Raw genomic sequence first — 23487 nt, 5'->3', positions numbered from 1 at the left:
GGAGTTGGAGGTTGAGGTCTTCTTGGGGGTTTTGCTACCTACTGCTCTAACTCTACTATTTACTGTAAAGCAAACTAGCAGTTTGATCAGAATCTGACTCTGTCACTTTTCATTAGAGTTTTCCATTGTCATTTCATGTCAGTCAAACAAAAAGTGATCTAAAGCTCCATCATCCCTTGCCTTTCCAGAAAACGTTGATGCGACAAGTTTAAGGGCCTGATTTACAAGGTGTTTTTCAATGGGGGTTCCCCATTGAAAACACTTTCGTGAATAAGGCGCAAGATCGTTAAAAACAGAATCTACCCCATAATTGACATTTGAAACACTCTACCTCCTTTCTTTAACATGGTGTTATGATGTTATACACATACGGAATGTTAATCTGTGTCCCTATAGAACGCCTATGCGCTCCTACGTTCTCACCGGAGAACGTAGATGTTCACTCGAGCACTGGCGGTTCCAACCTCCAGAGGCCTTACATAAAGCTCTCGTAAAAGCTACTTTGGTGTCGTACCTCTTTATTACACATGGCAATCATAGAAATAGCACAACTCCGTTTTTCTGCACACCTTTCTTTTATTTAATCAAACAGTCATGCTTCAAAATAATTATTACAGCCTACCCAATAGTAGATTTCACTTTGCTACTTGACACTGGGATATGACACTTTATGCCTGACCCTGTTGAGATGCTAGCTTGATGTTGAGGTGGTCACCCCATTGTGATGCAGGTGATGGGGGAGGCAGGCTTACAAAAGGCCTGGCAAACATGATCACTGTTGTCTGTATCACACCACTACTCTCAGAGGAAGATATACAGGTTCCTGGAGCTCTCCATGTCCAGATTTCCAATTGATCAGTGAATGTATTTATTTGTTCATAGATTGTATTGATCAGGATTGTTGAATTTCCTAATTCTACATCCTCACCTCAGATTTCAATATATTGTGCATTAACATCTGATAAATTGGTGGTAGCGGAAGAGGAGTGACTGGACAACAATTCTCTCAAAGGTAGGAATGAAAAAGAATGTAAGATTCAATTACTTGACCTCTGCAATCTTGTTTACAGCCATGCTTTTTTTGGAAGGGGAGAGACTGTGTTTTTCCTCTCCTGTAATGGGGTTTAGTGAGCAGAGAACAGAAAGGGGATTCCAACAATATGTCAGCTTATAAGGGATTCATGGCATAATAATGTATTGTCTATTTAAGTGTTGTCCTTCAACTTGGGAGAAAGATCCAGCTGCCTTCTATTATTTTCGTATAGGCTACCTGTGTTAGTCTGCCTTAGCTTTTTGTCTGATCACATTATCCACAGATTGGGGTTGGTGTAGAGCTATTCTTGTCCCTTGCATTAGTCGGGCTCACTAGCCTGCTCTACTCCCATCTTCCTCAGACTGTATCCATTGCTGACCCTGCAAAGCAGACACAGGGCCTGGTTTGCAATAATTTGCACTGGAGCACACAAGGATTTGCCTTGCACCTCAGATTTGCACCTAGTTCACAAAGCATAACAATGGATCAAACCTAGAGATTACTGGAGCATAGCCGGGATGCTTCTATGCAAATGGTATTCACAAAGATTTGCTGGAGGGCAAGTTACAGATACTCAGAGAATCTCTGGATTTGCCCCCGTTTCCTGGTTCTTGAATCTGGTGTAATGGAGGGGCCGCAAAGCTGAGATGCTCACAGGCCTCCCAGGATTAGCCCAGTGCAAATCATTGTGAATCTGGTGCATTTGGTCAGTCTCCATTGCTTTGCCTTTGAGTTCATGACCTGAGATTTTGGGAACAGGTTAGGGCTGGTGGATTTTCTTTTAAAGAGAGGGCAGCAAATTTGCGGCAGAAATCTGAAAAAAAGATTTGTTCCCGATGAAAGGAATTGGAATGGTACTGAGGTACTAATTGGGATGATTATAATGGCAGTTGGAGGTCACCGTAGGATGGTGCTAGCTGTGCTACTATGTGGTGATTGAATGAACCTCAATTTACCAGTACCTGAGCCCCCTTTCCATGCAACAGCTTTCTTTTCCTTGAATCAAGCAAAGGCTATCATTACCCATGTTTAAGATCCCCAACTTTGCATATAATCCCTAAGGTAATTGTGTTGAATTGTGCCAAAGTGTTGCCTCCTTTGTGGTGGAGGTTGTAGTAATTGCTCGCGCTTCCGCGAGCCCTTTCCTAAAGTTCTAATGTGTGGAACGTTGAGGGATGAAGGTTCCGGGTGGCGGTTGGTGAGAAGGGTAGGAGCTGGGAGGAGAGGATGTATGGCGTTCGGGTCTGAAGAATAAAGATATTCAAACATCTTACATGTGTGGGGAACTACGTTATTACACTGGCGACGAGGATCTTCAGACCCGACCCACGCGCCTTGCCAGCCGTACATATCCTCTGGTACCTCAGCTGATTTCCGGGCTGCGCTCCCGGACGTGGTCGAGCGCGGCCCCCGGCGTCAATAGAGTCAGCTGGTCCAGCGCTATCTTGCCTTCGGCAGCCGGCCGAGCCGCGCTCCCGGAGGAGGTCGAGCGCGGCACACGGCAAGGAGTACAGCCGTGTCACGGCTGAGCAGCCGCTGTCACAGCAGAAAAGCCTGCCGAGCCGCGCTCCCGGAAGAGGTCGAGCGCGGCTTGCGGCAGGGTGCGGCTGTGCCGTGAGGTGCACAAAGTTGCTCGAGAAAGGCACAGGTGAGAGGAGGACCCTGGGAGGGGGCGCAGTCCGGCGCTCTTCGTAGATGAGAAGACGCATTGTATACACGGATGCCCGGTGGTTCGGCTCCGCCCACCACATAGGAGGTTGACGGAAAGCTTCTTGTTATTGGTGGGTGTGTCTACGTTACTGGAACGGCAAGGAGAGGAAAGTTAACTCCTTGTGTGCCGACATTAAAGGCACTGCACCTCTATTTCTGCAAAATATAGAGGGAAATGACTGGAGCCTGCCCGTGAAAGTATTGTTGTTCGGCTAAGCCCAGCACATGGGAGGTTGACGGAAGGCTTCCGTTTATTGGTGGGTGTGTCTACATTACTGGAACTGCAAGGAGAGGAAAGTTAACTCCTTGTGTGCCGACATTAAAGGTACTGCACCTCTATTTCTGCAAAATATAGAGGAGGGAAGTGACTGGAGCCTGCCTGTGACAATATTGTGCATGTGCAAAGGTGGAGTATTCATCTTGCTAGTCCGCCGTGTTGAACAAGGTACTTAAGAACATTGTTATTCACAGAAGTGCGCAGAGAATTCAATTGTGTATAGCATTGACCTCTGTCAGTGGCTATGTCGCTTCCAGTGAGCATACAGCACAGCAATGCTCGTCCTCCTCCAGCCTTCCTCCCCAATCCGGGGGAGCCCCCCATTGCATGGGAGCTTTGGGTGGACACTTTCAAGGTATACCTGAGAGCGTCAGGTGGTTCCAGGATGTCTGATGATGACAAGGAAGCGACTCTACTCAATTGCCTTGGTACGGAGGGTTTGAGGGTGTTCAGGCACCTTCCGGGCCAGGATGTTTTAGCTTTGTCGTCAGGTGAAGGAGAGGGAGAAGGAGGGCAGGCGGTGATTTTGGCATTTGAGACTGCTCTTAAAAAGCTTGAGACACGTTTTGGCAAAAGAGCTAACATTGTGCTTGAGAGATATCATTTCTTTTCAAGGGCACAAGGTCTTGGCGAGAACATTGATTCATATGTGACGGCACTGCGCACCCTCATTTCTACGTGTAAGTTCACGGGCATAGCGGAAGAATACATTCGTGACCAGATCATGATGAGGACGAGTGACTCAAAAGTTAGGGAGAGGTTATGGACAGAGAAGGATCCTCCGTTGGAGAAAGTAATAGAAATAGCTCGCGCCCTAGAAGAGTCAAGGAAGAGCGTCAAGGAAGTGACGGAAAGGACAGACATTGTGCACATGGTTCAGCCTCGCAAAAATGAAGAAAATCGCGCCAGGGACAAGGATCAAAGAGTAACGCCAAATTGCAGAGATTTCTGCAAGAAATGTGGTTGGAGGGGCCATGTTGCTGGTGCTAGGGAATGTCCTGCTTCTGCTGTTGTGTGCAGGAAATGCAAGGGAAGAGGGCATTTTGCCCGCATGTGTAAGGCTATCCCACAGAAGGAAGTGGTGCGGATGGTGGACCCTGATGAAGACGATAGCAACGTAACGGTTGTAGGTTATGTTAGTCCTGATGTTAAGGTGGATGTGCTTCCAAAGGAAGGTGCGCTGTTGAGTGTGGGATCGTCGAAAAAAAGTGCGTGGGCTACCCTTAATGTGAATGGAGTTCCCCTCAGTGTGTTGGTTGACACGGGTTCTCCTTACACTATGATTTCCCCTGAGATGTATAAATCTAAGTTCCATAAGGAGGTGTCTAGTCTTAAGACGTCTGATATTAATCCTTGTGCTTATGGCCGTGTTCCGATTAAAGTATTGGGATATGAGTGGGTTAATATTGAATTTCATGGCCGGAAAACCAGAGGAAAACTGTATGTAGCTTATAAGGGTGATCCGGTTATTGGGTGGGATGAGCAGGCTGCCCTGGAAATGGAGATTCGCCCTGGCAAAGCTGTCCCTGTTTTGTGTGTGAGCAAGGGAAGGGAAGGCGGTTTGCGTGAAGGAAGTGCGTTGACAGCTGATACTCTCCAAAAGAAATTTCCGTCAGTTTTCTCCACCGCCCTGGGCAAATTGCGAGGGTTTTCGCACAAGATCGTGCTCAAGAGGAGTGCTGTTCCCGTTGTACACAGAGTTAGGCGTGTACCCATCATGGCACGTGAAAGTCTCCAGGCAGAACTTAAAAAGCTGATGGAAACTGGAGTAATAGAGGAGGTAGAATCTTCAGAATGGTTAGCCCCGGTTGTATTGGCACGCAAATCCGATGGAGGTATGAGAATGTGTGTTGATCTAAGAGATTTAAATTCGAACATCTGGATAGACAGGCATCCCTTACCAAATATACATGAAATGCTTTCACTTGTGGGAGGGGCATCTTGTTTTTCCACCTTAGATTTGTCATCTGCCTATCACCAGGTGGATTTACACATCGAATCACGACCTCTTACTTCGTTCATTACGCCATTTGGAGCTTTCCGTTTCCGGCGTATGCCATTTGGATTGGCATCCGCCTCTGCTGTTTTTCAGCGGGTGATGCAAAAGTTGTTTTGTGATGTGGATGGTGTGGAGTATTTCCAGGACGATATCTTGGTGTGGGGCAGATCACGTGAGGAACACAATGAGAGGATTCTACGAGTTTTGGGCATTCTAGAGAAGAGTGGTCTGACGGTCAAATTGAGTAAGTGTAAGATAGGGGTGGAAAGTGTGACTTATTTGGGACACACGTTGGATGCCAAGGGGATACATCCCAAGGCTGAATTAGTGAAGGCGTTATGTGAGGTATCTTCACCCACCAGTAAAGACCAATTACGGTCATTTTTGGGTTTGGCTGAATATTATAGTAGGTTTATTCCCACGTACTCAGACAAGACAGTGGCCATGAGAGCATTGCTCAAAAAGGGTGTACATTTTGAGTGGTCGGAGTTGTGCCAACGTGAATTTGAAGACTTGAAGGCTCAAGTGGACCAGGCTCCATCGTTAGCTTCATTTTCTCCATCTAGGAAGACAGTTTTGACAGTGGATGCTAGTGAGTATGGTGTAGGGGCGGTTCTTGAACAGTGTTTTGATGGATCGTACCGCCCCATTGCTTTTGCGTCTAGGGTTCTCAGTGAGACAGAACGTAGATATGCTGTAATAGAGAGGGAGGCCTTGGCAGCTATCTGGGCATCCAAACATTTTAGAACATTTTTGTGGGGAGTAGAATACACCATACGCACCGATCATAAACCCCTAGTGCATGTTTTGACATCTAAGGGTTTATTCCAGGCATCATCTAGAGTGATGCGATGGATGGCAGACATGAGTGAATATAATTTTAAGGTGGAGTATTTACCTGGCACTAAAAATATGGTCGCAGATGGTCTCTCTCGTTTTCCCCGTCAAGATGTATATGTGGAAAATTCAAAACAGGATGTGACGAATGATGAATGTGTATTGGTGGCCAAGGTGTTTCCGGCTGTCAATGAGCAAGAATGGGGTAGAGAGTGTGCTATGGACCCCGTATTGAACAACATCAAGACTGCTCTCACTACCGGTGCTGGCATGGATGGATTGGACAAGTACTTCGGACAAGTATGGTCTGAGCTGTCTGAGGGTCCGTGGGGCATTGCCAGGGGTACCAGGTTAATACCACCTGAATCTCTTAAGGCCAAGTTGGTGGAGTTGGCTCATGAAGGACACATCGGTAGATCTATGACGAAGAGAAGGCTAAGAGAAGGGTATTGGTGGCCCAAGATGGATGAGGAGGTTGAGAAAGTAGTGAAGGATTGTGTGGCTTGTTCAGTCAGTGATAAGAGTAGGACAACGTCGCCCCAACCTGTACAGCCTGTGGAAGTGCCGCAAGACGTGTGGTCGAAGGTGGCCATAGACATTATGGGTCCAATGGATACTTTGGGTGGAAGCTTCAAGTATTTTGTAGTGTTAGTTGACTATACATCTAGGTGGGTGGAGGCCACGGCCCTGTCCTCTGTCACCACTGAAAAGGTGATTGACTTCTTGTCAGCAGTGTTTGACAGGGAAGGGGTTCCTGCTGGAGTAGTAACCGATAATGGCCCCCAATTTGTATCAGTTGCCATGCAAGAGTTCCTCTCAAAACTAGGAATACGTCACCATAGGGTGGCTTTGTACAATCCTGAGGCCAATGGATTAGTTGAACGGATGAACCGGTTTGTGAAAGGGGCGGTTCAGTTGGCACTTGCGAATGGTCTGCCGTGGTGCAGTGTTGTGACTGAAGCTCTAAAGGCTTACAGGGTTACCCCTTCATCATTTACCGGGGTGTCTCCATTCGAATTAATGAGAGGTAGAAAACCAGGATCTAAACTCCGGGTGGCCGCTCTTGGGGGTGGTGTACAAAGTTGCATCAACATGCAGGAAGTTCTTGACAAGGTGCGTGTTAAACAATCCCGTTTCAGGGAATCTCAGCTTGCCAAAAAGAAACCCCTGCGTGTAAAGGTTGGTGATCTTGTAGTGGTGAAAAATCCAAGAATTGTAGCCAAAGGTTTGTCCAAATTTATGAAGCCATGTGTTGTGACCAAAGTAGGTCATGGATATGTTAAACTACAAGATGGTACCAGATGGAGTTTGAGGAGGGTGGTCCTGATTAAGGGAAAGATGGCGGATACTAAGGACCAGTGTTGTGAGGGAGGTGGTGATACAGTTGGAATTGGTCCAGAATGTGCGTCTGAGAGTGTGGTTCCCCTACAGAGTGATAGGACTGAGACAGTTCATGTGCAGGCTACTCGGGTGGAGCATGGAGGTATGGAGGGGTCTGCCTCGGAAAGTGATGATATTGCACCATTAGAAAAGGGACATGGTGATAAAGGAGAGGATGGATATGCTGAGTGTGATTCTGAAGAAGGTGCTCTGGGTTTGACTGGTGAGGAGACAAGGGTTGTAGAGGAGCCTTCAGTGCTTGTGTCAGATAATGCGGGTTTGGTTTCACAAGGAAGGAGACTGTGTGGGAATTCTAATTTAGCAGAATCCTCCAACGAGGTGAATAATCGCCCAACCCGAATAAAGCAGATTCCAGCGAGGTACAAGGATTTTGTTTTAGAATTTGCAGATGATTAATTTTGAATGTAAATAATTATCAATATTCCATATAGATATGTCTTTTCTGCATATTACTGTTTCGTTATTACTTTTCAATTTCCTTAAATTTATGTTCATATTTAATGAATATTCATTGTGAGGTTTACGGGGGGAGATGTGTAGTAATTGCTCGCGCTTCCGTGAGCCCTTTCCTAAAGTTCTAATGTGTGGAACGTTGAGGGATGAAGGTTCCGGGTGGCGGTTGGTGAGAAGGGTAGGAGCTGGGAGGAGAGGATGTATGGCGTTCGGGTCTGAAGAATAAAGATATTCAAACATCTTACATGTGTGGGGAACTACGTTATTACAGAGGTCACTAAGCATCTTTACAGCTCATGATTTGCTGTTGCTGAGGTGCTCCTGTGTCAGTCCCAGCCTCTGTATTCTCCATCGGAACTGCCTGTAAAGCCTATGGGAGTCATTACGAGTATGGTGCTTTAGGAATAAAGTGGCCGGAACGGAATTACCAACACTTTACCCACTCTGCTTTACTACAAGATTGGCCCTGGCGTGGTGAATTTACCTCCAGCATCATATTGGAGGTAAATCCTCCCACTTTCCATTGAATAATCAGCAAAATCGGCAGAATTAAAGCCGGCGGAATTACGGCTACACTAATTCCACCAAAATACTCCATGTACTCCAAATTAATGAGGACTAACACCTCCATCAGCACTAGTAGTCTGGCGGTAACTGCATCGGAACAAGTGGCGGTAGCAGTAATTCTTTTGGGTGGTATTCTGGCAGATTTACCATCAGAATACCGGCCAACTTGTAATTAGTTCTAATTGTCTTTGTATTCAGTTTCTGTGGAAAATTGTACTGTAAAATGAATCATTTAATCCCATTTATTTCAATGTTTTCTTGATGGTGAACCACCAAAATCCTCCCCCCTTCTCGCCAGACTCTCACACATAATATATATATTCATCGCACCTGACATGACTGATGGACAGTAAGTCATTTTTACGGACTATGAAAATGCTGTAAATGTGATTGTGGCAGACATCAAAAGATGAACATGGGAACCTGAATAGGACTTTACTTGGACAATAGCAGTCAGGTAAACCAGGCACCAAAGTAGGGTGTTTCTGCGACAACAAATGAAATGGGCACTTTGGATGGCAAGGGTACGTGCAAGGTTTTATGCTGTCCCAAGTGAAATACCTTTTTGGTGCCCACCCTTTCATACGAGAGCTAATTTGATATTTTTAGGGCCATACATGGCACACCTTTTCTGCCCCTCTGCTGGTGGCACTCTACATAGCTGGTTAGGACTGCCTCATAATAGAACTGGCACTGTTGGATTGCATTTCAGAGGCTTTTTAGCAGCCGATTGCTATGGCTCTATTACAGTGAAAGCTTTGCTATTTGGCATTCTTGAGGGTAACAAAGGGTGCTGGAGATCAAATTATTCCGGCTACCAGAATGTCTGGATTCTGGACGGGAAATGCTATGAAACCTAAAACATCTGGATAATAAAGTGTCCTGGACTTCTGTTTCATTTACTCTCAGATCACCATCCAGGCAACTCTGGTATCTGGATATTTTCCCTTCACTTTTCAGCACTCTATAATTCAGAATGCTTTTATTAAAGGCAAGCTAGCGAGACGGTCGATCGAGTTTTATGGATAAGATAGTGCCGGATAATATAACCTTTTCTGTAATTATATATCTGTATTATTTCACTTGCTTCAGCTTTAAGAAGTGTGAACTCTTGTTTTCCTTTTGTTTTTGTCTATCAGCAAGGAGTGATGTCATTCATGGCAAATCTTCAGTTTTACACAAAGACAGTGTTTTACTCATTTGAAGTGTGAAAGTGACTTCATGCCAAATTCCACAGAGCAGAGTGTTGTGATCTATACTGGGCTGACTTTAATCTGTGTGTGAGTGGATGGAGTGTTGGGCTTTATGTAGAATGTTATGATGTAAGACTCCACTTAGTGTCAGTTGGGACCTGAGCTTGACTGGGTGGGGAACCAGTGGATGCTTCTCTAAGTATGAACTTGATCTAAATGTGCTGTACTTACTTCCTAATGTACTTACCTGAACCTGTGAACCCAGTAAAGTTGTTCCTGTCACTTGGGACTCCAGAGTGATCTATTATATATATAAAAGGCACATCTCAACACAGAGCTCAAAAGCTTAATACTGTATCTGGAATAGTTTTTGAAAAGGTCTCTTTCTAGTCGTAGCTGGTCATAAATCAGGGAGCTGTCCAGTACCTGGTCATCTTGTATGATTTTGGACATTCCAGTAATATAGAAGCTTAAGGCCCTCTTTGGGTGTAAGCAATACAATTTCGCCTCCTTCGAGAGATGAGGAGGAGGGTAAGAAGCAGGAAACACCATCTTCTGAGCTAAATGGAACTACCTTTGGCAAGAAAGAAGAACATACACTTAGAACCACCTTATACTTAAAAAGGTAGTAAAGGGCGGTTTAGAAGATAGATCCTGAAGCTCACTGACTCTGCGGGCCGCCGTTGGAAAGATAGTTGTAAGGGTTAACATTCAGAGTGGACAAGGATGCAATGGTTCAAAAGGTGCTGCAGATACCCTAACACCAAATTCAAATCCCATGCAAGTATAATAAATGCGACCCGGGGCAAGATATTTGTTATTCTTTTTCAGAACTGAATTACTATAGGGACATTGAAATAGGAACCCTGATTTGGGTGAATGCTTCAAAATAGAAAGCGCCGCTAGATAACCCTTTACCATGGAAATCAGAAGCCCCTGATGGGCTAGATGCAGTAAGATGATAGTGCAGAAGGAGTTTTGCATGTAAAAGTATCAATACTCTTCTCCCTGCACCAGCTGCAGAATGTATTCCAACGGCAGCATTACAGAGATTGTGTTGCTGGCTTTCTGGCCGAAAGCAACACCTCCATTACATCTTCTGGAAGACCCCAATCTTTTTATCTTACGCTTCCAGAAACCACATGTGAAGGTTCAGAGTACTGATTTCTGGATGGAGACCTCCCTCTTACAAGAGCAAGTCCTCTCTTTGGGAAAGACAAATTGAAGGGCAGATGGCCATCTCCAGAAAGTCCAGCCACCACGTTCTGCTGGCCTAATCCGGAGCAATCAGGATCATGGATATACCGAACCTCCTCAACCTCCAGATGACATGAGCTATGACGGGGAACTGATGGGAATGATGGGGACTGGTGGAAATGCATACAGGAATGGAAATTCCCAGTTCACTACAAACACGTCCCCTAGAGTTCCTCTCTGAGGAGATGTCCTGTTGACACTGGACATGGACTGATCCACCTGAGGGGTTCCTCAAAGGGTGCAGATCTCTAGAAGGACTTCCTGAGTTGATTTCCACTCATGGGAGACAGTGCTCTGCCTGTTCACAGAGTCTGCCACTGTGTTAACTTGCCCGGCCAGGTGACCTTCTTATGGTGAACAAAGCCAGAACTGCATTGCCTCTGCACAGTGACAGTGACCATGCACACCCTCTTTTGTTGTAATACATGGCCACTGTATTGTCAGTCATTATCAGGACAGTCTACCCCTAAAGAAGGCAGAAAAGCCATCAGTGCTAGTCTGATTGATCTCAGCTCTAGAATATTTATGTGAACTTGGAACTCCGTCGAAGACCAATGACCGCTGATGGAGAGGTTGTTCATATGAGCTCCCCACCCTGTTAGGGAGGCATCGGTCACAACTGTCATCTCTGGCCATGGTGGCCAAAAAGGTTCTCCTTTGATCACATTCTCCCAAGAGGCCCAACACAGTAGATCATCTGCGACCTTGTTCGGGACCTGAAGAATATCCATCATTCTGCCAGAGATCTTTGACCACTGGGATCTGAGGGCCCATTCTCAAATGGACTTCAGGTACCAGGAAAATGCAGGATGCCATGAGGCTGGGCAACCTCGTAAAATCAAAGGCGGGAATGGTTCCATGTGATAATGTTCCCACAAAAATATCGGCATGCAAAAAAAATGTGCAGAGACATTATTACATGGAACATGCGGGGACACCCCTGCAACGCCTGCCCCCCTGTACCTATATATATGGTAACCTATATAATGTTGCCACAGCCTTTTCCCGCCAACATTATGTGCATTGACCCTATATATACAGACATTATTTCCTGATGCCGGCCAGAATATATTGGGCTTTCTGACATTTTTGGACCATCTGCAAAAGATGTTGCGCCCTCAATTCGAGGTGAAAGGCTTTCCCTGAGGATGTATCCAGAACTGCTCCAATAAACTGAAGCTTCTGATGTGGTGTTCAGTGGGACGTCTTGAAATTCTGGGCAAAGCCCAGCCTGTGGCTGAAGTTGCAAGTATGACTAAGATTATCCTGAGCCTTTTCGGACAATAGTCCAGGTAGGGGTAGGTGTAAATCCCTTTCCTCGTTAGACTTGCTACCATCACTGCCATGAGTTTGGTGAAAACCCTTGGGGCAGAGGTGAGCCTGAATGGCAAAACGTGAAACTGATATTGAGAGCCGCCAACGGGAAACCTCAGGTACTTTCTGTGTTTGGGATGAATTAGCACTTGAAAGTAAGCATCCTGAAGGTCCAATGTCACTAATCAATCCTGAAGTCAAAGAGCCTGAAGGATCTGTGAAAGACCCATCTTGAACTTGTAATTCAAGTGTCCTCCATCCTTTTGGGATTAGAAAATAAGGAAAATACCAACCTTGATTCCTCTCTGCTCAGGAACAGACTCTATTGCACCTTTCTCCAACAGGGTGAAGATCTCCTGTAAGAAGAGTGGATCTGGATCTTTCAAGGATGGAACTCCCGGAGGACAATCTGTGGGTCTTCTTAAGAAAGGGAAGCAGTATCTGTGGGGCACTGTTTGTAGTACCCAAGCATTGGAGGTTATGCCCCACCTCCTCTCCAAATGCTGAGTCAGCCAACCCCCCCACCACAGTTCTGTGAACCGAGGACTCAAAGGGGTTTTGGGGTTGTTGCTGAAAAAGAGGGTAAAGAAGCAGAGGCTGAGCAAGGAGTTTTTCTTCATCCTTGTAAACCACGGGTAGCCCTTCTCTGGTCCTTCTGAAAATTGGCCTCTTTCTCTTTCAATTGATGAATAGAAATGAAAAGACTAATTCTACCAACTGTGGGAAGACCCTTGTGTTTCTTAAGGCTAGCGTATCGCTGTTCCCAGCTACTTGGATGCTGCCTTGGTCACATGTAATTTATCTGGGCTCTCATCGACCTTGGAGGTGAAAATCTGGGAGCCATCAAAAGGCATGTCCAAGAGTCTTGATTTAATATTAGGTGCAAAAACTGACTTCCTCAGCAATGAGAACCTTCTGGCACCAGTACTCAGAGTCTAGTCCTGACTGGAGAGACTGACACATGGCATCTTTGCCATCTTATACCAGGTTTCCAAAACCCCCTCTAGCCTCCCCATTGGGGATATGCTCTACTGACGAAGCTATTACATCCCACAAGCTTTGAGTGTACTTGGCCAGAGCACACATCCGTTTAATGGCCTTCAGGGCCATGCAGGCTCTGCAAAACACTCTCTTCCCAGAGGCATCAAAACCTTTATCGTCCCCATCGAACCACCAAGCTTTCAGGAGTGGCTTGTTTAGACAGAAAACTTGGATCCATTGTGGCAGGCCTGTATCTTATGGCCAGATCCATGTTAACTGCTGGTGTTGTATCTGTTTTTAACCAGTATTCCAACTCCGTGGTTCTCAATGCCTTGTGGAAGGATGACTCAGACTCCCTTATGGTCCCTCTATCCAGGATGTCTGTAAGATTATCCTTTTCCAAGATTGCTACTGGCATCCCCAAACTAGATATTCAGTGACCTTGCCCATCACTGACCTATATGACAGGTCTGCATGATTGCCAGAGTCTGGAGAGGCAAAATCTGTCTCTGGAGAGGTACCTAAGGCACTACCATCCTGCAGAGGGTCCACAAGATTTTGCATGCTGGACTCCCCAGAAATCAACTCATCACGCACATTATGAGTGCCAAACACCAAGCCAAAACGCCAAAAGGCACACCCTCTTCCTCCTTTTCCTCCTCTTCCTCAAAAATCTACCCCATGGTTTTAAAGAAGTCAGCCTTAGGTAAAGGCTTAAAGGTCTGTGATAAATTGATTGAAGGCTTTGAAATCTTCGAAGGCGTCAATGGTGCTGAAGTAGTCGAGAGTATCGACAGCTTCAACGGCTTAAAAGGCAACATTGGTTTAGATAGACCAGGACTCCTTTGATGAATATAGAGGAGACTTAATGCCCGGGCTCTTGGGCACTTGATTAGTGGTCTTAGAAGACACCCTTCCAGTCTTATCAGACACATTGGGGCCTGAAGCCTGAAGGTGGGCAATTGGAGCCACCTTCTGGAACACATCCAGCATCTGGAGACATTTCTCCCTGTCAGCTGAAGATGCTGACTTGCTAGGAAAGCTTACTCGCCTGTTTGACGAAGGGTCTGACGAAGACCACAGTGAACAATGGTGTTGTTTCTTCGTTTTGTAGGATGAGAACGAGGACGAATGACGAGACCTGGATCTTGAACTCTTCGGATGTTTAGAGCGCTTTTTCACAGGGGAATCCTCCAAGGACTCCTCCACCGACCTCCTTTTGTGAAGGGGTAGTTGACGGAGATTTAGAAAGGGGCCTACCTGCGGCAGGTTTCCCCTTCCTTTCCCTCAAGGCCTTCACTGTCATTGACTGACAGGAATTGCAGTCGTCAACTCTATGGTCCGTAATGGACGTTTTAGCACCACAATCGGAGCACCATTTGAAACCGTTCTTCGTTGTAGCCATTACTGAAAAACTTTGAAACACTGAAATACGCAATGAGAAAATCAATGAGGCAATGAACCGTCTCAAGTGTGCAGCAAGAAGCTAAGTCACTGGTAGCTGTTACTCTTAATAAATTCAAATAACATACCATGTTGCTCTTTGTTGCATATTAACATTGATTATTACATAAACCCCAAAATAAGTAAAGTATTCTTATTTACTTAAGTCATATTTGAGACATATTTCATATGACTGGGAATGTATTGACTGTCTAATCCGTTTAGTGACAGAAAAAGTAATTATTCATTCCTAGGAATTGTAGAACAGACATTGAAAAATGAAATTTCGATAATAATTGTTTTATTCATCCATAAGCATTCTTGAACTTCCATAACTGAACCCAAGTGTCCCCCAGATGTTTTGGTGAGGTCGAAGTCTGCTGCTGGTCTTGCAGTGGAATTCAAAACTTGTAATTTGGCCCAAATGAGTCATAATTCTTTGGGTAAACTTTTGAGGAGCCAATCAGAAAACATCTCGATAAAGCAACTCACTGCAACCTATGGAAGGCCCATGTCGCGTGTTCCTATGTGGACTTTGCTATCGATAGGAAGGTGTTTTGCAGAGCAGTGTCACAACTGACGGTGGGAAGAGTTGATTTCTGTTATATTTTGTGAAATTTTCATGAATGTGGTGAGTTTTATAACCTTGCTTCCTCTGAATTTCCCTGCTTGTGTTTTAAGTCCACTTTGTCTTCATCCTTTTGTTTGCCTCCCTTTCCATCTAAAATAAGACCCCTTTGTTCCCCACAAAAACATAAAAAGAAAAAAATAACCTTTCTATGTCTTTCCCTATTCCCAATTGTTTGTGTTGCCCGACAATCATTCACAATTGTCTAATTCCTGAGCAGCCATCCATTGTCTTTGTCACCATACTTGTCTTTTATGTTTTGTACTGCTAACTTTGTTCGTATTTTAGTAAATACTTTCTTGTGTTGTCACAAGACTTGAGAGGGTCCAAATATTACCTGGATGAACACTGGATTTGAGAAGAATGAAGAGGTGGTGCATGCCACATCCAAGGACTTTACCAAGGAATGGGCTGAATGGGATGAGCCAGCATCCCTACTGATTTAAAATGAGCACAGGCTCTGAACAGCATCTGGGGGACAACAGATATGGCAGATAGAATTGATCCTTTCCCGTCTCTATTTTACAAGTCCTTGGAGAGGCAGAATAAGAGAAAACAAAATCCCTGACTGACTCCATGCAGAATGAGTCTACCGAGACCAGCATGGAGAATGCACAGCCATACCTCTCAGCAACGTTCCCTAAGCAGAAACTATAGACCGAGCCACCTTGAAGAACATCTAAGCTAATGGGCGTGTGGTCATGATGGGACATTTGAGAAAGCCAGGTAGGCAACCAGTTCTAGCTATGTCCTGGTTGCAGTTTCACAGCTTGAGAAAACCCAGAGACCTCCTTCAAAAACTTTGAAAGATTAGCCGACACTCCTAATGGTCTCAATAAGTAGCATCATTACTTATAGGGGAGCTTCAGTGCATTTATTACATTTTAAACAAAGTTGAAACAATGCGACAGAAGGCCTTAATGAATGGCCTCCTAGAGAGGTTTATTTATGACCGAGAATACCGCTGGCAATGCTGAGACCGAAACCAGGTATCTCAGGTAACATTGTCATAGCTTTCGTATAATACTAGGTTTTAGCTGAAGAAGGGGACAGGGTTTAATAACCAAACAACAGAAAGGGAATTCCAACTCTGTCAGTTTATAAGGGAGTTGTGATATAATATTGTATTGTGTATTTAGCAGTTGTCCTTGGACTTAGGGGGCGGATCCCAGCTGTATTCTATTTTTCTACTATAGGGTACCTGTATTAAATACAGTCAGCTTAGGTTCTTTGTCCAACCACATTATGAACAGAGAGAGGTTTGTAGACACCTATTCTGGTCCCCTTGGTTTGTGGGGCTACAGCAGCCAGCTCTAGAGCCATCTTCACTGCCCATTATGGTGAAGCCTCTAATGTAGTGTTTCCCTTTCTACACCAACAGCGAGGACACTGGTCAGACTGCCTCTTTAAAAGCTTCTTTCACAGTCTCGCCAGTGCTGTTGATACACAGAAGCTGCGGGGCTGGATTTACAAGTCTGCACCAGAGCACATTAGTAGATGTTCTTGAGGACCTGCAATAGGCACCTGGTTCACAAAGCATAACATTGGATGAGATTGGGAGATGACTGGAGAATAGTTGAAATGCAGATGTGCAAATGTTATTTACAAATATGTGTTCAAGGACATCTAAGACATGCTCACAGCGCTCTCTTGAGTTGCTCGGTGGAAATAATTGTGAATCCGTGCACTGAATCAAATCTCTATTGCTTTTCTTTTCACTGCGTTTATGACCTGAGGTTCTGGAAACAGGGGAGGTGGATTTTCTTTCAAAGCTAAGAAAGCAAATTTAAGGCTGAATTCTACAAAAACGGTCCCAAGAATTGGGCCCCCATTTCACCCAATTAGTAACGAATAAGTTGTCTTCTGACACAAACTGGTTTGTGAAAGGGAACATGTATTGTTATCAAGAATACCGGATGGGATTACTTCTTCTCCACACTCTTGTTCATTGCTTCCATGCCTCCTCCACTCATTGACATCAGAGCATGGCTCCAATATTCTGAAAGAAGTTTCTAATAGTGAATGTCATCTAATGTAAGTAGTTACCGCAGTAGTGGTCTCCCAGCACCGAGGTTCGTCTGCAGGATAGCGAATTGTGCACCCTCCAAAACAATGTTTTCAGCCAGGGAAGTCTGACCCCACCCAAAACTCCCTTCTGGGAGTCGGCAGTGAGTGTTAAAACATGACTGTTTTGCAATTCAATATCTCATTGAAGTCCTTGAAGCTCTTTATACAATTGAACTTCCAAACACATACATGTAGTTTTTTTCGCTTTAGTTTATGAGCAAAACTTATTTTTTGTTTGACATGTATGGCTGTGAAAGTGGAATTTTTTGTATGCCACGCTGTACATTTCATACGTAAATGTACATTTCCTTTCATACGTTTATGTAGTCATGTTCCAGTTTAACAAAATGAAATGTAAGCAGGTTTATGTTTGTTTTAAATGCATATACTTGGTCCTCAAATTGCCTACGGACTAGAAGGTTTCCAGTTGCCATTTCATGTTAGTCAAAAAGAAAACTGTCTAAGACTCCATCATCCCATGCCTTTCCAGTGCGCCTTGATGCGCAACTAGTTTGAGGGCCTGAATTACTAAGCATTTTTCAATGGGGTTTTCCAATTGAAAAACGCCTTTGTAAATCAGGCACAAAGTATGTCATTACGAGGTTGGAGGTAAGGGATCCCTTACCTCTGTATTCCGAGTTCCCTTTGCGGGTCCTTCCTTACCGCCTGCTTTTAGCAGGTGTTAAGTACGGGACCTGTAAAGGTACCTCGGAGGTAATTACGGTACTGTAATTTACGGTGCCGTAATTACCTCCTTCCCCATTCCCATTGAGCCCTATGGGGCAGAAATGGGAATGGGGAAGGGCAAAAGGTGAATGGGGAATTACCAGTCCCTCCAACCCTGGAATGGACCGGTAATTACTCCATTCACCATGCCAGATTTGGGACGATTTCGGAGGCAACCATGGAGATAATTACTCCATGGTTAGCTCCAAACCCGGAATGAGGCCCAAAGTGTTTAAAGACAGAGGGCCTCATTACGACCCAGGCGCTAATGGGTTAACGGCACCGTAAAAGGCTGCGGCGCTGTTAACTTATTAGCTCCTAATAAGAGGTCCCTTTGTGGGACCCGACCTTAACGACTGGTGTAGAACAGCCGTTAAAGTAGGGACCCGCAAAGGGACCTTGGTGCTAATTACGGTGCCGCAATTTGCTGCACCGTACTTAGCGCCTTCCCCATTCCCATTGAGCCCTATGGGGCAAAAATGGGAATGGGGAAGGGCCATGGAGGAAGGGGGAATTACCGCGCCGCCAACCTTCTAATGGGGTGGTAATTCCCCTTTCCACCAAGCGGTGCCGGTATTTTACCGGCATGGACCAAGGTGCTTGCTGATAGCACCTTGGTCCACCGCCGTCCGTTTAATGAGGCCCGATGTGTTAAAGCTGATGAGTTATGTAAAGGGACAAAAACTGACTTGCCTACCCCAGGACGAAGTTGCAGTAGCTATAGGGCAACTCAAGGAGTTCCTGCGGGATGTTGCAGGATGTGCGGGCTCGGTTAGTGAGAGTTTGTTAGAGACATTCAAGGGCAAATATCTGGGGAGGAGTTGAAGGAGGGGAAGGGGGTAGCTCAGGAGAGGAAACCCTCAGGTGGTGAATCATGTGCCAGAGGTGTACACCAGCAGGTGCCTAATGGAGAAGAGAAGGTAGCAGAGCAGGTAGTGAGAAATCTGAACCTTTGCCTGCCTTTGTGGAGGGTCAAGGCAAGCACATGTGTTCCTGGACATGGTTCGATGGGACAACAAACCTACCCACTTAAAGCATTGCCAACCTAGACATCGGAAGGAGTGCACATTGGTGCCAAAAGACATACAAGTGGCGCTTAAATCAAAGGATTTCCCAACGAGTGCAATATCCATGCACAAACACATTTTACAGTGGCATATTTCATCCTACACCTTATCACCTGCCACCTTAGAATCTGCAAGTGGTGATGGTGGTGAGATGTCTGTCAATAATCCCACCCTCTGAAATTGGACAAACACAGCCAGTGCCAGTTGTATGTGTTATAATCATTGTGGAATACTTTGTTTGATATATGTTTGTGGACAAATAAAGTATACATAAATATCGAACAGGTGAAAGCAAAACATATATTAGCCGTTAAACTCAATTAAACCAAACCCTTTTATGGGTAAGTGCGGACAACCCACAGCTCTGCACCCATCCTATTCCTCCCCCTACGTTCCCTTGGCCACAATGTTCTAAACATATACTAACCATTACAACTAATGAAACCAATCCCTTTCAGGGGGACACCCCTTGAACCCTCACCCGCCGCTCCGGATCCACCCCCAACATCCCTTGGCCGCGATATTCTTTATTCAACAGAATGTAGAACAATATTATATGCCACTAATATTTAAGTCCTGCATTGTTTATTTCTGTGAACAATGTTTTGGGTAACAATTATATCACTGGCTACCCCAGCGGCATGTTTGCAGACTGCCACCAGGCTGTGTTACCAACACAGGAGCCTGTTGGTGGAGGATAACTGTTGCAGTGGTGTTATGTTGTCAATCTCAGTGGTGTTCACTGATGTGGCATGCATTGTCGAGATTGTATGGTGCTGTTTAGTGAGAAGGATAAAGAGGACACAGTTCTGTTCATATTGTAGGGGGCTGGGAATTAGGTCAACCAGTCTGATCTATGGGAGAGCTACAAAAATGGAAACAGTCGCTCCTCTGACAAAATCCCATGGTGCAATCCTCTTTTAGCATAATGTGGGCTCTTTGGGCAACTGATGGCAACCCACTATGTGAAGTGCTTCCTGGATAAGACAAAGTGGATTTCCCAAGCCCGTCCTCGTCATGCAGATCCCCTTAAAATTTGGGATAGGTGCTTTTCAACCCATATTGCTCAGATGTGCAATTGAGAAGAGTATAGAGGTATCCGTTTGTCTTTCACACAGATCCTCCCACAAGAATGACCATCTTCCACACATTTTTCAGAATGAGTATTGGGGAAAACCCCACTCTGTTCAGTGCGAGAAATGCTTAGGAAACGACTCTGGGTTCTTCAAGTATCTCAATCTCTCACAGGCGAGAATCAAGCCCCAAAATATTGATATAAAGCATCCTGTCTTCTTTGGCAAAGGGAGAGAATGTGTGATATCCAGGGTGAATCCGGGATGAAACAGAACAGTGACAGTGTCCCAAAAGCTATTAGAAGGTTGGAACCCACAGATAATCCTGCCCCAACACTGTAGACACACTTTTCCAGAAAATCAATGGACACTCATCAAACTAGTTTTAAGATGTGTGCCCTGGTAGTATTGATATTTTGGTCATAGGAGACCCTGAGCACATTCAGGACTTTATGCACACACACAATTCCTCACTGACGCATACAGACATTACGCACAGTGTGCACAAGCACTCAGTAATGCTCACAAGGCAGCAGGAACCTTCTGCCTCCAGCCCAGACGCGCAAGACTTACAGGCTTCTTCCACCTGACATCAAAATGATGACGGAGTTCTTTAAATGCCAAAGATTCATTTACTAACTGGGCCTTATAACCAACAAGAGGCAAAAAACAGTCACACCTGAACACCCTCGTTAGATAATCTCGTGATCTTGCTATGTGTTATTTCACAGACACTGGCATGGATCAGACCCAGACAGTGAGAAAAGACCAAAGTACTGCATGAGGCTATATCTCAGATTTTAGCATAAGCTGCCCAGAGAGAAAGAAAACCCAATGCTACGCGGCTAGGGGTAGCGGGGTTACATGTCTTGGGAGGATAGCTCAGTAGCAACGTGCTCGCCTTGGAAGCAAGACAACACAGAGCAACATGGGTTCGATCTTAGGTCTACGCTTAGAAACCTCTGGGTATTAAGAGCGTTATAAATAACCTATCATATCAAATATACTTGGGACTGGTAGAGACCAGACCCAGAGACAGAGAGATCAAGAGCCTGATGCTGGTTACATTTAAGATGCTGGCAAAGGCCAGATTCAGAAGGAGAGAGAAGATTAAGGACTTGCAGGGGATTGTGGCACTCTCTAGCCATACCACAACCTGGAGACAAAGAACACCACAAACCTGCTGAGCGCTTTATGGCAGGCCCTGGAAGAGGTGAGAAAGAAGGATGGAGTGAAAACCAATGCTACTGAGAGAATGCCAATCCCAGGAAAGGAGCCTGATCCTGCAGGGATAGAAGGAAGAGATTTAAGTAAGAGGTCCTAGAGCCCGATGAATGCTATATCTCAGACCATGGCAGTGACAAGAGAGAAGCAAAGGAGAGCCTGCCACAAACCTACTAAATAAAACCTTTTTTCAGAAGTGGCAAGAGACATAGACATTGAGAAGCAAAGACAATGAAGAACCTGCTCAGGGTCTTACCTCAGACCCGGCAGGGAAAGAAGAAAGCTGCAGGGGGGCATTTGTGAGACACTTGGAGACCAGGCATCAAGATAAACCACAGAGGTGTTAGAGAGAGAAATAATTACTTGTAGGAGTGTGTCAAATATATCATGAATGGCCCAAGAGGGTGATCTGCAGGTGTCAGGTTAGAATATCTGAGCTTGTCATGTAACCTAAGGCACTTGTGGAGAAGAACTTGCTGGTAGGCAAAGTCAAGAAGGAAACTGGGTGCTATAACTCTGTTAGTGTGGGGTAGTTAAGGACCTTAGAGAAGCGGATGGATCCCTTACCTTCTCATCTAAGCCTTTGAATCATGTTTAGTTACATCCATCCTGACAATTTTGATAATAGGATTGTATAGCCTATATTATTTCCACAGTAGGTTCACCTAACCCACCCTGGTGTGTTTATTGAAGCATTGAACTGCATTTCTGACTCATGTGTTTTGTTGATCTTTCTTCATACATAGTTCCAGAAGAGGGATCCATAGAACTTGCTACAAATGCTTAAGCAATGGAAACACAATGAATGACTAATGTCTCAACAAATCATTTAGATTCAGTCCATTAATGTAGGATGAAATCAGATAGTGGACCCCAAATACCTGGCAAACCTTTTGATCGGTTAACCAATTAAGTCTACAACCCCAAACTGTGAATCCATGTGGGACGCAGTGGATAGAAATAATCATGCCTATGATGACTTTATCTGAAAAATTCCTTGGTCAGACTGATCCAAAGACAGAGATACCACGGACATTTTGTGGGATTCCAGCTATACCTCTAGCGCTAGGTAAGGCTTTGGGGTCCCAACAGTTTGAGTCCCAGGTGGTTGTCAGACATAGTGATATGATAGTACATATACAATGTTATAAACTACACACAACTATTACCTAAGGGGACCAAGTGGCACAGCTCTATTTTAGAAATTTTGAAGGCATAATGAGATACATTAAGGACACGGGGAGCAGACCTAGGAAAAGTCCTAAAAACGGAAAAGCATAATTCTTTAGATATCCTTAAAGTTAGAGAGTAGGAAAGATGTCGAATCATTGATGAACTAGAAGTTGAATCTAGGAAAATGAGAGGGGTACTAAAGTGAGCAGGTTGGAGAGATGTAGAGGAGAAGATGTGTTTACTATGCTCCTTCGTACAACACCTTGGAAGAATATCAGATATCTGTGCAGATAAGGCAAAGGGCATATTTATTTACTTACATTTATAAAATGCAGAAAGTGGCCCTTAGACATCGGGGCACTGTTACAGTAGGCTTAATTAGTTGTAGAAGGAGTGCTGAATAAGGATAATCATGATAAACACAGCATGGTTAAAATTACAGCGACGTTACACTTGCGAGGTTAGCAAGCTGTCCCTTGGTTACACTGGGACCATTTCAGGTTGGCTGCAGCCCTGGTGAAGGCTACCACGCAAGAGGGGAGACAGAGAAGCACAAAAATATATATAAATTACAATGACAATAATAAGGTGTTTGGCATAGCGATTCCGTCATTACAGCGGAACCGAGTCATGCACACAGGTAATTCAAAGATGTAAACTGGACTGTCGTACAGGTGCAGAGCTCGTGGATCTGATGAAGAAAGACTAACTCATGTGTACTAGTTGAAAAGTTTGGTCTCAAGTGCTTTACGGAAGACGGTGTATGACGCTTCATTTCTGAGAGATATGGGCAAGGCATTCCAGTTTTTTGGTGCTGGATATTGGAAGCTGGAGCCTCCCGCTTTATCTCTTTTGAAGGTGGGGACGTAGATCTGGTTGGAGAGGCGGGCTCGAATGGGTCTGGTGGAGGTGACAGGTGTGATTTTTTCAGTTCAGTAGGGGGGGCAGTGCGAGAGAGGCGTTTGTGTGTGATAGCCATGGCTTTGAATATAATTTGCTCTTTAACTGGCAGCCAGTGCGCTTCTTTTCTAGTCTGCGACAGGTGTTCCCTTTTGGGGATGCTG

The 23487-nt window shown here is 45.0% G+C and overlaps 1 long non-coding RNA gene across 1 annotated transcript in view; it reads left to right on the top strand.

Moving 5' to 3' along the window:
* Window positions 1-812: 812 nt before the first annotated feature.
* Window positions 813-23487, top strand: part of LOC138515776 (uncharacterized) — a 363183-nt gene continuing 340508 nt past the window's right edge. The window contains exon 1 of the long non-coding RNA XR_011282168.1: window positions 813-1012. This is a non-coding gene — a long non-coding RNA (uncharacterized lncRNA). The remainder of the gene's footprint in view (window positions 1013-23487) is intronic.

Source organism: Ambystoma mexicanum, chromosome 6q, assembly GCF_040938575.1.
Source record: "Ambystoma mexicanum isolate Mex_15411 chromosome 6q, UKY_AmexF1_1, whole genome shotgun sequence".
In the NCBI taxonomy this organism is placed as follows: domain Eukaryota; kingdom Metazoa; phylum Chordata; class Amphibia; order Caudata; family Ambystomatidae; genus Ambystoma; species Ambystoma mexicanum.
This window is presented reverse-complemented; position numbering and strand designations above follow the sequence as displayed.